General features: G+C 41.1%; 1 long non-coding RNA gene across 1 annotated transcript in view; it reads right to left on the reverse strand.

Moving 5' to 3' along the window:
- Positions 1-2561: 2561 nt before the first annotated feature.
- Positions 2562-16268, reverse strand: part of LOC145508977 (uncharacterized) — a 75576-nt gene continuing 61869 nt past the window's right edge. Inside the window, exons 2-4 of the long non-coding RNA XR_014055758.1 lie at positions 8396-8586; positions 7307-7443; positions 2562-3173 (exon numbers count right to left, since the gene is read on the reverse strand). This is a non-coding gene — a long non-coding RNA (uncharacterized LOC145508977). The remainder of the gene's footprint in view (positions 3174-7306; positions 7444-8395; positions 8587-16268) is intronic.

Here is a 16268-nt window from a genome sequence, read left to right on the forward strand (position 1 = left end):
CTGGCGCGAGGGTGCGCGCGCGCAGCCCTGGGACCGCATGGCCTCCGCACACGTCAGGGGCTGCAGCCGCCGCGGGGGTGAGCCGCCATGGGGAGCGCGTCAGCGCCTGCAAGGAGGCCTAACGAGGAGGCCTGGGAACTCATTATTTACTTATTTTAATAATTTACAGACAAGAACAAAGGTTTACTTCTACAAACAGTGATTTTCAACTGAGAGAGCTTTCAACAGTCTTACCCCTGAACTTTGGATTCTGGTTAAATTACTGTCTGTTCAGATTTTTTTCAGACTCACATGGACAGAGGAATCGTGTTTCAATACATTATTTTACTTTTCTTGAATTTGGTAAAAACTGGAAAAGATGTTCTGGTTTTTTTTGTCTCATTTGTATGCTAAGTGGCCCTTCTTGTCTAAGGAGATGGCTTAAGCTTGCTTTCCATATGTCTTACTCAACATTAGGCTGTTTTTAATTTTTATCCTGTTCAGTTTAAAACACTTACAACATACCAAATTATATTATTTAATCCTATCTTATTTCTCAGACACTGACTAAGCTATATTTTGCAAGTTGGTATAATAGTAAGACACACAGTGTTTTTATACATGTGAGTAGAAAAATATTGGTAAATAATCAAATATGATTATGGATTTGTGATCTCATATTTCAAAATGGTCAAAAACCATTTGATCAGTTTGGCTTAGATCAAAAATCTCCAACTGTGACAAAATGACATGTATTTCAAACAAGAATTGTATTTTTATAGGAAAAAAAAAAAGGGAAATTATTTGAAACTGAAAATCTCAAAAACTTTTCCATTGCTGATTATGTTGTATAACATTTTAACATGCTGGCAAATTCCCCACAAAATATCTACCACAAAGGTACATAAATACTTAGACAAACGTCTATATTCTTTTTTTTTTTTTAGATTTATTTTTACTTGTTTTTGGCTGTGCTGAGTCTTCGTTGCTGCATTCAGGCATTCTCTGGTTGTGGTGAGCAGGGGCTACTCTTCATTGTCCAGCACAATCTTCTCATTGTGGGGGCTTTTCTTGTGGAGCATGGGCTCTAGGTGCCCGGGCTTCAGTAGTTGCAGCACATGGGCTCAGTAATTGCAGCTCTCTGGCTCTAGAGCGCAGGCTCAGCAGTTGTAGCATGGGAACTTAGCTGTTCTGTGGCATGTGGGATTTTCTTGGACCAGGGATGGAACCTGTGTCCCCTGCTTTGGCAGGCAGATTCTCAATGACGGTGAAAGAGGAGAGTGAAAAACCTGTCTTAAAACTCAACATTCAAAAAACAAAGATCATAGCATCTGGGCCCACCACTTTATGGCAAATAGATGGGGAAACAATGGAAATAGTGACAGACTTTCTTTTCTTGGGCTCCAAAATCACTGCAGATGGTGACTGCAGCCATGCAATTAAAAGACGCTTGCTCCTTGGAAGAAAAGCTATGACAAACCTAGACAGCATATTAAAAAGCAGAGACTTCACTTTGCTGACAAAGGTCTGTATAGTCAAAGCTATAGTTTTTCAGTAGTCATCTATGACGTGAGTGTTGGACCATAAAGAAGACTGAGTGCCAAAGAACTGATGCTTTCGAACTGTGGTGTTGGAGAAGACTCTTGAGAGTCTCTTGGGCTGCAAGGAGATCAAAGCATTCAATCCAAAAGGAAATCAATCCTGAATATTCATTGGAAGGACTGATGTTGAAGCTGAAACTCCAATACTCTGGCCACCCGATGTGAAAAGTCAACTCACTGGCAAAGATCCTGATGCTGGGAAAGATCCAGCAGGAGGAGAAGGGGGTGACAGAGGATGAGATGGTTGGATCGTGTCACCAGTTCAATGGACATGAGTTTGAGCAAACTCCAGGAGACAATGAAGGACAGGGAAGCCTAGCATGATGCAGTCCACGGGGTCACAAAAAGTCGAACACAACTGACAGAACAACAACACAACAAAGACTACTCGGAAAGCTCAGAAAAATGTCTGTACTCTTTATGAGAAATACAGGAAAGATATTTTTTTAAGGAGAGAAGGAAGATTAAATAGAGAAAAAACATTGCGAGAGGAAGGAAATAATTGGAAACAGAGAAAGAAGGAAGGAAAAGGGGAAAAGAGAGATCTAATTTATTCTCTGCTATTAATTACATTGTATATTCAAATCTCAGGAGTTCTTCCAAAGTAAAAGTGTTTATATTGATTTATGATAATGCTTTGAGAGGAATGGCCAATATATAAAAACCACTGTTTACAAGACAATATAATTTGCTCAGTTCATGTGAGGTGGTACTTACAATTAGACTTATGAAGAGAAAATGATAAATATAAAGGAGGAAATGCCAAAATAGTAAATGCACTTTTTAATTTTGAAATTGGTCTTGAAATCTTTCATTGTATTCGAAAAAATAGGACAGTGTTCAGTTTGACTTCAATATCATCATCAGTCCTCTAAGTTTTGGCATGAGCATCTTTGGTGTAACCATATTTTATTGTATCGGTTAGGACTGCATGCAAATAAGTTACAGGAAATTGAAGTAGCTTTTAAAAATATAGTCATCTTTTTTACTTGCATCAGAGGAAGGCTGAAGTAGAAATTGGTCCAGTGAGTTAGCCCTTCCAAGGTCCCTAATAGTTACTAGATAGATGGCTGCTAGAACTCAGGCTTAGCACCAGCAACCAAGGCAAGAGGAAGACAGACTCGCAGGGCTGCCTCACAAGTTTCTTTTACCAGAAAATCAAGAAAATTCAGCGAAATTCTCCAGTTCGAGGGGCAGGAAGAACCGTTGGGTCAGCCAACCAACAGTGGCAGCAGTAGTTTGCAAAAGATGTTTTTATTTCTTTGAACTAAGATCCTGATTATGAAATCAAGTTCAAGTGCTCCATAATAAGCTGCAAGGAATTTATTTCAAAAGAACAGAATATTCTAGGAACTAGGTTAATCTTTAGTTTCCTACTTCACACTATACCCAAAAATGCCAGTATTGCCCCATGTTGCATACCTCCTTCTGTGAGAACTCACTTTGCCCTGCATCTGTGTCTGCCGGGGAAGGCAGCTGGCCCAAAGGCACGCAGCACACACAAGGTTCAGGGACTCGTGTTGGTCTCTCTCTCTAAGACCTGATCAGAAAGATAAGCTGGGCCAGTATGATTCCTCACTTAAGAAATGAAAACTGAAAAACAGAGGCAGAAACAGTGGTGGTTGTGAACATGCAGGTGTTCCATAAACTTGAAATGGATCCATGGTAAGCGATATTCAGGTACAGGAAAAGTTTTGACAGCAAAAGTTTCTTCAAGTACATGATGAGTGCCCTGAATGTGTAGTTTAAATTTTTTTTCTACATGATTCAAGAATCAGTCAATTAAAAAAACAGCAGGCCTAATGTATACCTATGACTGATGCTTGTTGATATATGGCAGAAACCAGCACAATATTCTAAAGCAATTATCCTCTAATTAAAAATAAACAGATTTAAATAAAAAATAAAAGCACCTGAATGTGAAAAAACACAGCAGGCCTAGTGAGTTGCCCACATTAAAAAGAGAATGCACATTTCGAGAAATATATTCATTTTATAAATAAGAAAAATAAAATGCTATTTATTCCATTCTCTGAATAAAAGTTGACTGTAATCATGAAGCAGAAAAGTAAACAGTGTTAAATCTCAACTAACTCACCCAGAAAATTAAACCAAATCCTTTTTAAAATTTTTCAATTCATTGTATTTTTGGTCTTCTTTGCTGCGCACAGGCTTTCTCTAGTTGCAGAGAGCAGGGGGCTACTGTCTAGTTGTGAAGCATGGGCTTCTCACTGAGGGGGCTTTTCTTGTGGCGCATGGGCTCCAGGGCAGGTGGGTTCCAGTCGTTGCAGCACACGGGCTCAGTCGCCCCGTCACATGTGGAATCTTCCCAGATCAGGCAAGTGAACACATGTTTCCTGGGTTGGCAGGCAAACTCTCAACCACTGAACCACCAGCAAAGTCCATCCCTTGGGTGATTAACAACGGTATCAGACATAGCTTCCCACCGCTTCGGGGGTGTCTCTGGGAGTCAGCACTATGGCTGAAGATAGCAAGATCCAAATCAAGAACTACCAGACTGACGCTTCGATGGCACCTTACCCAACAAGAGCCAGACCTGGAACTGTGAACAGAGCTCCCTGGACCTGCACTGCTCTGAAAAGGCAATGACAGCTAACGGGGGTGACAGCGAGGGGAAAGGACAGCATGTGTGCGAGCCCTCCAGCCCCACAGCTGGGCTCTCAGCCTGAGATACTGCGTCCTGGGAAGACCCAAAGTGGCTCCACCCTCCTCTGCCCTCCCTCCTTCTCCCAGGGCGGCAAAGGGGCACCTGGGTACATGGTGATCCCACCCCGGGATCCTCAATCATGGCTTTCCTGATAATAAATATTCATTGGAAAACTGGAAGGAGCGTATTCAAAAGTAACTTATACGCACTACTACATGTAAAATAAATGACAGTGACTTACTGTATAACACAAGGAACTATACTCAATATTTTCTACCAACCTATATGGGAAAAATATCCGAGTCACTTTGCTGTACACCTAAAACTAACACAACAGTGTAAATCAACTATATTTCAATAAAAATAAATTAAAAAAAAAGGATATTAAAAGATTATGACCTAGTATTTCACGTGAATATAAGTTCTACCCGATGGTGCTTTAGAAGTCTCTGCAGAAAAGAACACTGAAATTTCTATCTTTTTCTGGACCAAAGTAGCAGATTTTTTAAAAGTGTAGACTAATGTCAAAATTCCACTCACTGAGTACTTTAAGTGTTCATCTGCTAAGATTTTTTTTTTAATTTTTCATGTTTCACAATAGTTTCACATGACTATGCTATGCTATGCTATGCTAAGTCGCTTCAGTCGTGTCCGACTCTGTGCGACCCCACAGACGGCAGCTACCTAGAAAATATCTCAGCATAGCAATCATTTTTCTTGTTCCCTGCTAACTTCACATATAGGTGTTGGAACGGTTCTCAAATGAAAAGTTCATAAAATAGATTTGGAAATGTTGGATGGAACCTATCTTCCAGATCTAATGAAGTGAGCAAAGCCACCAGACTGTATTAGGCAAGTAAATTTTAGATTAGGCAAGTAAAACAAGTTAATCAACAACCTCAGAGATTCTCCAGTTGTCTATAGAAGAATCCTTGCGTGTCTGTGGCTGTTTTGTTTCTGGCTGAATATTCTGATGAAGTAAGGACATGGCCACTGAGGCCCATTCCTTATCTTGGAGGTATCTGACGGAAAGAGTAGTTCCACTGAACTCAGGGAAACCCAAGGGCTTCGCAGGGCTGTGTGCTGGCACCACATTTGAGATTATTTAGATCTCTGTCTTCATATTTGAAAGTCAGCAGTTTGTTCTTCTGGTGACAGGCAAAGGCAAAACAGCCTTTATGGCTCAGTATCTGCAGCCAGGAAAGGTCACACGCACAGACCAGGAAACTATTTTTGATAACTTGGACTTGGAAAGACCAGCCTAGTGCTCTGTGAGCTATTTAAAACCTGCTCTGGATTCTTAGGCAACACCAGATCCTCTGATTACATGTTTACAAGCCAGTCCTTAAAGATTCATAGAGCTCTCCACTCCATAGCCAGGAAACCTAAAGTTATTCACTTCAAAGCGAAATCTAGATACTAGCGGAATAATCACCATAAACACCTGTGCATGCAGATGACTACAATTAGCCCCATTTTAGAAATCCGCCAATAAACTCTGTCTAGTATCATCAGGAAATTCCACAGTAAATTTGGATCTAAATCATACACTTTTCCAACTTAGTTACAGCTCTTAGGATAAATCTGACGTACCAGAAGTAAGGGCTTCCCAGGTGGCTCAGTGGTAAAGAACCCCCCTGCCAATGGAGGAGATGCAGGTTCAATCCCTGGGTCAGGAAGTTCCCCTGGAGAAGGAAATGATAATCCACTCCAGTTTTCTTGCCTGGGAAATCTCATGGACTGAGGAGGCTGGTGGGCTACAGTCCTTGGAATAGCAAAGAGTTGGACCAAATTTAGGGATAAACAACAACAACAAAACTAGAAATAAAGTATTTGGAGTATAAGATACATTCTGAAGAGCATGAGAAGACTGATTAAATTATCCACCCCAGAACCAGACTGGCTATGTATGACCTTTGGTTGTTTGCTAAGCTTCCTTACCTTAGTTCCCCCATTTTTCAAATGGGGCTGATACTAATAAGCACCCCACAGATTTTCTGTGAGAACCGAATAAGTTTAATATTTGTAAAATGGTGAGAATGACTTCCTGGAACATTGTGAGTATATCAGGAGTATTAGCTAACTCCAGTATTCTTGCCTGGAGAATCCCAGGGATGGTGGAGCCTGGTGGGCTGCCGTCTATGGGGTCGCGCCGAGTCAGACACAACTGAAGCGACTTAGCAGCAGCATCAGCAGCAGTGCAAAGCAAGAGAGCTTATTCTCCATAAAGACTTATTTCTCATCACCAAAAGTAACGCAGTTACATCTCTGAACAAAGAAAATTGGCACTGCCCTTCTGTGACACTAATGATCTTTTTCTTTTATTTTGCTCTGGGATCAAGAATACCTACCATTTGTGAAACAGTGGGTGTGGAGATTTGTAACAACAAATATTGATTGTGCAAAAGTCTAAAATAACGTAGTTCTCTGTAGTTGAAATGAATTTTATTCTCAAACGCTAATTTGTATCTGTGGTAGAAAATTTATTCAAGGTAAAACTTAGTCATTTTCAGTTTAAAATTTAGCCTCTCAAAACTGTCCCATCTTTCTCGTCACCTTTATGCCCTTTTCCCAGCAGTAGAGTTCCTGAGAGAGTCATCTTGGGGCTTGTGGAGTGGAAGGGTGTGCTGACCTGCCTCAGGTAAGGCTGCACTGAGAGTGATCTTGGGTGTCAGTCTCTGTCTCCACCACTTCCCATATGTGTCCTCAGCTGATGGAACCTGGAGTCTGGCTGCTTTGACGTGGGCGATCCACTCTGCAGACCCTAGTATAGGGTTCTGTCACCCTAGTCCTGGGCTCTCCTCTCAGATCATAATTCTTAACCAAAACTATTTGCTGGGGAAGGCTAGGTCATCTCATGCTCTCTTTGCACAAACCTGCCATACCACCATTCCTCTCGAAGCTTTTCTTTTTTTTTGGTGTTAGACTGTATTTGTCCCCCTTTGCTGCATAACATATTATCCCAACAGTTAGTGGTTTAAAACAAAAAACATGTATTATCTCAGTTTCCATTGGTCAGAAATTCAGGAGCAACCTATGGGTGGTGGGTGGTTGTTACCTGGGTTCTCTCCTGAAGCTGCAGTCAAGATGCTGAAACCAAGCAGGACCCTGTGGGTCTCCCAGGTACAAATCCCTTCTGTGTCCTTTATTTCTTGTTTGTAGGAAACAGACGTCATTCAACCTCCTTGGCCTTCCCTGAGTTTCAAAGAGCAGATTCAGTCATTAATCAGGATGGGAGGGAATGAATGCAGAAATAAGGTCAAGATACAATAGTGTAAACTTGGACATGGAAGCAACCTAAATGTCCATAGACAGAGGAATGGATAAAGAAGATTTGATACATATATACAATGGAATACTACTCAGCCATAAAAAAGAATGAAATGTTGTCATTTGAAGCACCATGAATGAACCTAGAGATCATCATACTAAGTGAAGTAAGTCAGAAAGATAAAGATAAATACCATATGATATCACTGATGTGTGGAATTTAAAATGTGACACAAATGAACCTATCTGTGAAACAGAAACACAATCATGGACGTGGAGTACAGACTGGTGGTGGCCAAGGGGGATGGAGTGGGAGACTGGGGTTAAAAGATGTAAGGGTTTATATATGGATTGGATAAACAAGATCTTATTGTATAGCACAGAAGACTATATTCAATATCCTATAATAAACCATAATGGAAAAGAATATTTTAAAAAAAGAATGTATATGTATGTATAACTGAATCACTTTGCTTTAAGCAGAAATTAACACAGCATTGTAAATCAACTATACCTCAACTTTGGGGTAGCCTTGGGTCAGGATCCTGATTCCTCCTCAATGAATATACGTAACAGTATCTTCTGCAGAATGAAGGCCCCTACCCAGACAGAGGATGGCAACTTCAGGCTGAGCCCAAGATTCCTGGAGTACAGCCCTATCCATCCACCCTCAACCAATCAGAAGCAAGTCACATACCCTGCAACTCTCAGTCCAAATTTTGCCTATAAAAACTTCTCCCCCCAAACCATCAGGGACTTCGGGGTTTTTGAGCACAGGCCGCCTGTTTTCCTTGCTTGGCACTGCAGTAAACCTTTCTCTGGTCCAGACTCCAGTGTCTCAGTTTATCTGGCCTCACTGTGCATCGGGCACACAAACCTTTGTTCGGTAACAACGTCAGCGGGGCTGCAGTTATCGGAAGGCTCGGCTGGGGCTGGAGGAGGTCTGCTTCCAAAATCAGTCTTGTTGTTGTTGGCAGGAGATCCAAGTTCCTCACCATCTGGGCATCTCGGGAGAGATTCTGAAGACACCCCAGGACATGCAAGCTAGCTTTTCCCAGGGCCAATGATCTGAGAAAGAGAACAAAAAAGAAGCCGCATTGTCGTTTGTGATGTAGCCTGGCAAATCGTACACCATTCTACCGGCCACAGGGACACGGTGGGGCAGGTCCACACGAGAGTGCCAGCACCGCGGAGACGAGGTCACGGTGGGCCGTCCTGGAGGCCGACTCTGCATGATATTCCGTCAGCTTTCTCTTCTCCCAGAATTCTGCATGGGGTGCAAGGTGCAAGTCATTCTTTCTGAGCCCCAAACTCACCAGAGATGGTGCAGGCTCGGGGGTTTACTCTCTGGCTTCTGTTTCAACACTTTTTAAGTGTGTGACCTGGGAAATTTACTTATTAATATTTCTGCATCCAAGTCCTCATGTATAAAATGGAGCTAATAATGCCACCTGCAGTGAGGTGCTGTGCTGTGCTTAGTCTCTCAGCCGTGTCCGACTCTGTGACCCCACGGATTGTAGCCCGCCAGGCTCCTCTGTCCATGGAATTCTCCAGGCAAGAATATTGGAGTGGGTTGCCATTTCCTCCTCCAGGGGATCTTCCCAACCCAGGGATCAAACCCAGGTCTCTTGCATTGCGGGCAGATTCTTTACTCTCTGAATCACCAGGGAAGTGAGGTGTAGGGAGGATTATAAAAGATAATCCAGGTCCAAGCACTTAGAACACTCTGGCATATAGTTATTGTTCGATAAATATTAGCATCATCACTGACATTCACAAAGATTTCATCCGGGGAAGGGGAGAATGGGCAGGCAGGGAATAAAGCTCCACGTTGTATCTGAGCTCTCTGACTCTTCTTTCTAAATCCTCTCCATATATTTTTCTCATATCAAGGGTTTATTTTTGGATTTTCAGCTTCCGTTTTGGTTCTTGTTTTCTAATTTCCTTACCCTGTGACTTAAAACTGCTCTTTTATCCGTATCCTATGGTCTCAGACTCCATAATGCTGTGATATACTCTTTAAGCCTACAGCTTTGGTTCTTGAAACTTATCAAGATTTTGAAATTCATAGAGCATTCTTCTCTCCTAAGCACCTGGTCTTGGAAGCTCTGATGCCCTGTTTTCAAAACTCAAAGCCACTAACAAAAACAATAGCAGCAATTGCTCACCAAGGGCCAGGAGATGCTTCACACCTTAACTCATTCAATCACGACAACAACTGCTTGGCCTAGATATTATTATTACCCCATTTTACAGATGAAACAGGCACACAGAGGGTTAGTGGGCAAGTCCACAGAAAAGAAATAGCAGAGCTGACCTTTGTCCTTTGAACCAAGGCAACCCCAACCCCCCACACCCCCACATCCCACCCACCCCCTTCCGCACGCCGAAGTCTGCGTTCCTGCCCATCGCCTTGCATAACCTTTCAAGAATGCGTTCTTGGTATTAACTTGTGCTTCTACATCCTCCTCTTCTTGTAGCGCTTTATCTCAGCCTCAAGGACACTTCTTTTAGCTTTTTATTTTATATCATTTCAGAGGTACAAAAAAGTTACAAAAATAACACAAAGAATTCCTTATAACCATCACCCGAATTCTGCAAATGTTAATATTTTACCATACTTGTTTTACCTTTCTCTCTCTGTCTCACCTATCTGTGGAGACTATGTTGTATATATCCATATAAACTTCCTGATAGTAAGTTGCAGGCATAAAACCTCTTTGCCCTTAAGTATCTCAGGATTCGTTTACTAAAAACAAAGATAATCTCTTACATAGTTTAGTACAATTATCAACATCAGGAAATTAACAATGCTAACAATACTAGCGGTGGAATGCTGGTAAATATTTAACAACAAGCTCTCCAGGTTTTAAAAACATGGCCCTAGTTTGTCTTCTTGTTTGCTGCTCCCCACGGAATAAATACTCTCACTACGGCTAATTTCAAGCCAACAACCTGATGTCACTAAATTTGGAGTTGAGAAGATGTCCCAGTCAGCTCTTGTGGACCAATACAAGCCAATCTAGCACATCAATGAAAATAAACATTTAATTAGTAAATAGCTATAAAATTTACAGAGCATTAAAGAAAATATATGTATTCATAATCAAAATATTTCTCTACTACTTTATTTACCTACGTTCCATTAGTGTCCTCCCCAGTTCATCTAAGGGTAGGTGTCATCAAGCGCCAGGAAGAGACAGTGAGGCTTAACAATTTTATGTAAAAGACTAGCATGTCCTACTTAGGAAGCGATCTTTCACACGACTTTATTGGTTGAGGTGGCTTCCAAAGCAATTAACAGAAATTTGATATCTAGAATTAAAGAGATGATAATCCTGTGCTGTGATTAGTCTCATTTGTAATTTAAATAGCTGCTGATAATGTGAATTTGAAGCTGTAAGACTGGACCTGAAAAAATGAGGATAACAGCAAAAAACATTATGTCACAAGAATCAAATTTTCCCATATAATTATGGTATTTGAGCAGAAAATTGATGTGAGTCTTATTTTGAATTGAATATACACACAATAATATTCTCTAAGGCATTTGAGACTTTTTTTGAATACACACAGGAAAAAAAAAAAGATAGCTATCCCAATATATCAGTCTCCCCCATCCCACCCCAGGAATAAAACATTAGGAAGAAACTATTGATTGGGCAAATGGCATTACTCTCACTTTCAAATTATTACCAGAGAAAATATCCAGAGAAAACTGAAAAGAATCTTTTATTTTTTCCAATTATTTCCTTTGATTGAGCATAACTTACAAATTCCATAGAGAAAGAAAAGGAAAAAGAATATGAGCAACTCTTTTATTTAATGAAGCAATCATGCAGATCAATTTTAAAGAGATACACATTATGTATTAATAAGACAATGCGAACCTACAACAGACTAGGTTTGAATTTAGGCACATTTACCTAGTATTTCACTTCGGAATTAAATGTGTTATAGAATTTTCACTATTTTTGATTGAGCAGACATTTAATTTTTATTTGGAATTCAAAGCATCCTCCCAAAGCTGTTTCTCATAGCTTCCTGCTCAGGCAGTTCTTCATCAGCTGCATTAGGTGAAGAAGCCTTTGATAGCAACTACAAATCAGCGATCTTCATCAAAACAAAATGAAATACAAAGAATAATAAAAGTAAATAAAACATATCCCACAGAGAAAATATTATAGGTAGATAACATGGAGATGTGATCATTTGGATCAGAACCACAAGAGTGAACACTTTAACATGAAAAACCCATAAAGTGGTATCTGCATATTTCTCTAATGATAAAACAGAATCTAGGTTAAGGACCTATGAAGCAAGTTGAGCTATCTTGGAAGGTGTAAAATAAAACTGAAAGGAAAGAGATGATTTTGGAGGGTGTCATTGTCAGGATTTTGCTTCGGTGGTAGGAGCACGCCTTAGTGATCATACCCCACGAGTGCGTCAGGGTTGCGATCACTTGCTGCCTGGCCAGCATAGGTTTATGGAGATTTTCTTTAGGGCAACACAAGGAATCAAATCCCAAGCTAGAAAAAGTTCACGTTATAAATCCACAAAACATCATCCAGCTGTGTTTCAGTCAGAGGATAGTAGGTTATTTGGTGTGATTTAACAGGCAGGAAGGAATGGGGGGAGTGAAGTGAGCAAAAGTCACTCAGTTGGGTCCCACTCTTTGCGACCCCATGGACTCTACAGTCCATGGAATTCTCCAGGCCAGAATACTGGAGTAGGGGCTCTTCCCAACCCAGGGATCGAACCCAGGTCTCCTGCATTGCAGACAGATTCTTTACCAACTGAGCCACGAGGGAAGCCCAGAACTGGTGTGTTAACCAACAATTCCCTCAGCCTTTTCTGAGTTCTATCCCTTCCTCTCACCCCAAATACCTCCACTGTTAGGGCTAATATTTCAGTCACTAATCTAAAACCACATAATGAAGGATGTATCTTTTTGGTATTGAGTTATTATGCATTCAGGACTTTCTCTTAAAAACTAGTGTGAAGGGTAAGCCCTTTGCCTAACACCTTTTAGGATAGTCAAAAACTGAGATTAATGGAGAAATAAGAATGCACAGAAAATAACTAAATAAGACACACAAGGCAAATGTTAGTCAATCCCCCTCACTCTTGAGGCTAACTTTGCCACTTTTAAGATGCACGTGTATGTCAGGGTATAATCATAATCATAAAAACTCATCTTACTGAATGTTTACTATGAGCCAGACACTGTGCTAAGTACTTTGTTGTAATTATTTATTCATTTATTTTTTTCAATTATTAAAGGTCAAACACTATTTTTGATACATGGGTTTTAGCAATGAAAAAAATCAGATAATATTCCTGCTTTCACAGAGTGTACATATTAGTGATAAACAAAATGTCTATAGGTCAGAGGGCTATGTTGAAAAATAAAGCAGGAAAAGATGGTTAGAACTGATGCTTTTGAACTGTGGTGTTGGAGAAAACTCTTGAGAGTCTCTTAGACTGCAAGGAGATCCAACCAGTCCATCCTAAAGGAAGTCAGTCCTGAATGTTCATTGGAAGGACTGATGCTGAAGCTGAAACTCCAATACTTTGGCCACCTGATGCCAAGAGCTGACTCATTAGAAAAGACCCTGATGCTGGGAAAGATAGAAGGCAGGAGGAGAAGGGGACGACAGAGGATGAGATTGTTGGATGGCATCACTGCCTCAATGGACACGAGTTTGTGTAAGCTCTGGGAGTTGGTGATGGACAGGGAGGCCTGGCGTGCTGCAGTCCCTGGGGTTGCAAAGAGTTGGACACAATTGAGTGACTGAACTGAACTAGAACTTCTAAAGAATGGTAAATCATGGTGTACTGTCCATGGCCAGTCATAAAAATTTTCCCAGTGCTAGCTGTGGGGTGCCTAGCTCTCTTTGCTTGTCCCTATGTGGTCCTTACCATGCTGTACTTAGAGTTCTCTGTCTACTTTCTAACTCTTCCATTGGGCTGTGAACTGCTTGAAGACAGGAACAATCATTCATGTTTATATTCACAATATCTAGCACAATCCCAAGACCACAGCTGGTGGCCAATAAATAATTTCTGGATAAATAAATTAGCAATTAAGTTAGAATTTAAGAGAAACCTTTTGAAGAAGGTAACTGAAGTAGTCTTCATCCCAGGTATTCTTTTCTGCCTTCCAAAATACTCTCAGTGCACTGGTCAAGATCTCAGACAGCAGAATCAGAAATTTTGAGATTAGATCCTCAGCCTCAAACTCATTAGATGTCTGTCTGTGGCTCTTTACTCTGCTTCTCTAGGCCTCAGCTTCTTTATCTGCGAAACATCAACAATAAAGATGTCTCACTTTTTGCTGATATATAGGAGATATATATATTCTTGACAAAAAATCTAATTCTTATCATTGCTTCATACATGTTAGCTGTCATTATTATTATACTTAACACAAGCCTATAATTATATGCACGTTATCTCCCATGGACAAAGGAGCCCGACGGGGCTTTAGTCCACGGGGTTGCAAAGGGCTGAACATGACTGTGCACACAACCAACCTATCTTTTCCAGGTTTAAGTCAAGAACTTTTTGACCACGGTGTGCTCAGTCATTCAGTTGTGTCTGAATCCAATGGGCTGTAGCCTGCCAGGTCCCTCTGTCTATGTAATACACTTTTTCATAATAAGAATATTGCTACCTACTCATTCTTTCTATCAAAATCTTCCTTATTTTTTGAGGCCTTGAAGACCAAATAGTTTTTCAAACTCAAATAAAACCAGAAGGTTAAGATGGAAATTGTAAGGTGGTGGATTGACATTTTGGATTAGGAATTCCCAAAGCACCACGTAAGAAGTTGTCTCTTCTACTTGTCATATGATTAAGAATAAATGCAGAATGCCAATTCATCAATGGCTTCCCTGGTGGCTCAGTTGTAAAAAAAAATTGCATGCCATTGCAGGAGACATGGGTTTGATCCCTGGGTTGGGAAGATCCCCAGGAGGAGGAAATAGCAACCTACTCCAATACTGTTGCCTGGAAAATCCCATGGACAGAGGAGCCTGGTAGGCTACAGTACGTGGGGTCACAAAGAGTTGGACATAACTTAGTGACTAAACAAAAATAGTTCATGAATGATCCAGTAATGGTTTGTATGCATGGCTAGCTACAGAACTGTTCTTCAGAAGCAGAGTTAGGCCCTAGGACACAGGGTGTTCCTGGGTGTGTCCACTGTGCAAGGTGTTCTAAGGACTTCAGTAGCTCCAGTGTGTCTTTGATGGCATCAACATATTGTCCACTCATAACATAATAAGAATGATGAAATTACAATATCACATGGTTCAATGATTTAATAGCTTCACTGAGTTCACTTTTTAAAAGCTTATGAATTATTTTTGTTCTCTTTCTAATGCCAGTATACCAAAAGCCAGTTAGATTTTCCTCCTAAGAACAGTTATATCACAGTTACTGTTCATGTCCAATAATGATATTAATGATGGCTGCTCCTGGATACCCTTACTTCTACACCTTGCCCTTCGACACTTTTCTACAAGATCCTTGCCTATAAAGAACCTGAAGCAAAACAAAGCTACTCTGAAACTGTCTATTCCCATTAAGTAATTGAAACAAAAACCAATCAAAATAAAAAGCCTAAAACCACTAAACCAAACAGTGAGATAGCTGTCATCTAATATTGTTTTCTTAACAAAAGGAAAAACAAGAGGGAAAAAATCCACCAGATGCTGAAGCAAAATTGGATGATTCAGTGTGATAAGCCTCTAAACCCTCCTGTTCTGAACCACTTCCAATTCACCTTGTTGGTGAAGGAGGGATTCTTCACCCTAAGTAGTGAGATATCTGAACACATGACCCCCAAAACCGGACAGGTGAGCACGACAGCAGTTTATTAGTCACAGAACTCACACCTGCGGGTCAGAGGACACTGCCTGCCGTGCAGGGCCATGCAAGGATGGCACTCAGTAGCAGGGGGGACCAACAGAGAGCGCGGGAGTCAGGCTTTGCAGTAATAAGTGGATCACCCCTGGAGGACGCGATCGCTTGTTTGAATAATTTCCAGGCTAGCACAGAGGTAAAACCCAGTGGGTTGAGGATTAAATATAGCAGGTCCAGCTGAAAGAGGTACTAGGCAGGTGAGGAGCCTCTCCTTTACGCTGGGAGGCATATCTAGCAAGAGTGGGAGTGGAAGGATGTCACGGCAGCACTAGAAATTGAATGTCCTTATCCCTCTACCGTTGAGTAAAAACATTCCTCAGATTCTAACACTCCGGTACTTAGCCTTTAAAGTAAAAACTAAGTGAGTCATCTCCTTTTTGTCATAGATATGAGTGATGGGAAAACTGGTTCAATGGCAGAAAGCAGCCTTGAGTCTGATGCACAGTGGGTCGTGCTGAGTTGGAGAACTTGCCCGAGGCTTGATGGGCCTTACTGTTTGCAGTTACTGTTTGAGCACCAAAGCAGCAGGTGAACCCACAGCAGAAACGCTGTTCTGTGTTCACTAAGTCCTCCGAAGCTTTTTCTGAGCACACACTTTCTCTGCATCTCCAAGCTGCTTTTCAACGACGTGTGGCCCTGAAACTAAGTTTTGGCCAATGGAATGAGGCCAAAAATGATACTGTCAGGCTCATGTGAGATTATTTGTTTTCTCTTTCCTTTCCATTAACGACCCTGAGAGCCATGTGTTGAAGATGACAACCTCACAAGATGGAGGGAGGCTTTTAGTCCCTGAATGACTATGGTCTTCTTCCCCCACAATA

This window comes from Giraffa tippelskirchi, chromosome 6 (assembly GCF_054371585.1).
Source record: "Giraffa tippelskirchi isolate mGirTip1 chromosome 6, T2T-mGirTip1v1.2.pri, whole genome shotgun sequence".
NCBI lineage: Eukaryota > Metazoa > Chordata > Mammalia > Artiodactyla > Giraffidae > Giraffa > Giraffa tippelskirchi.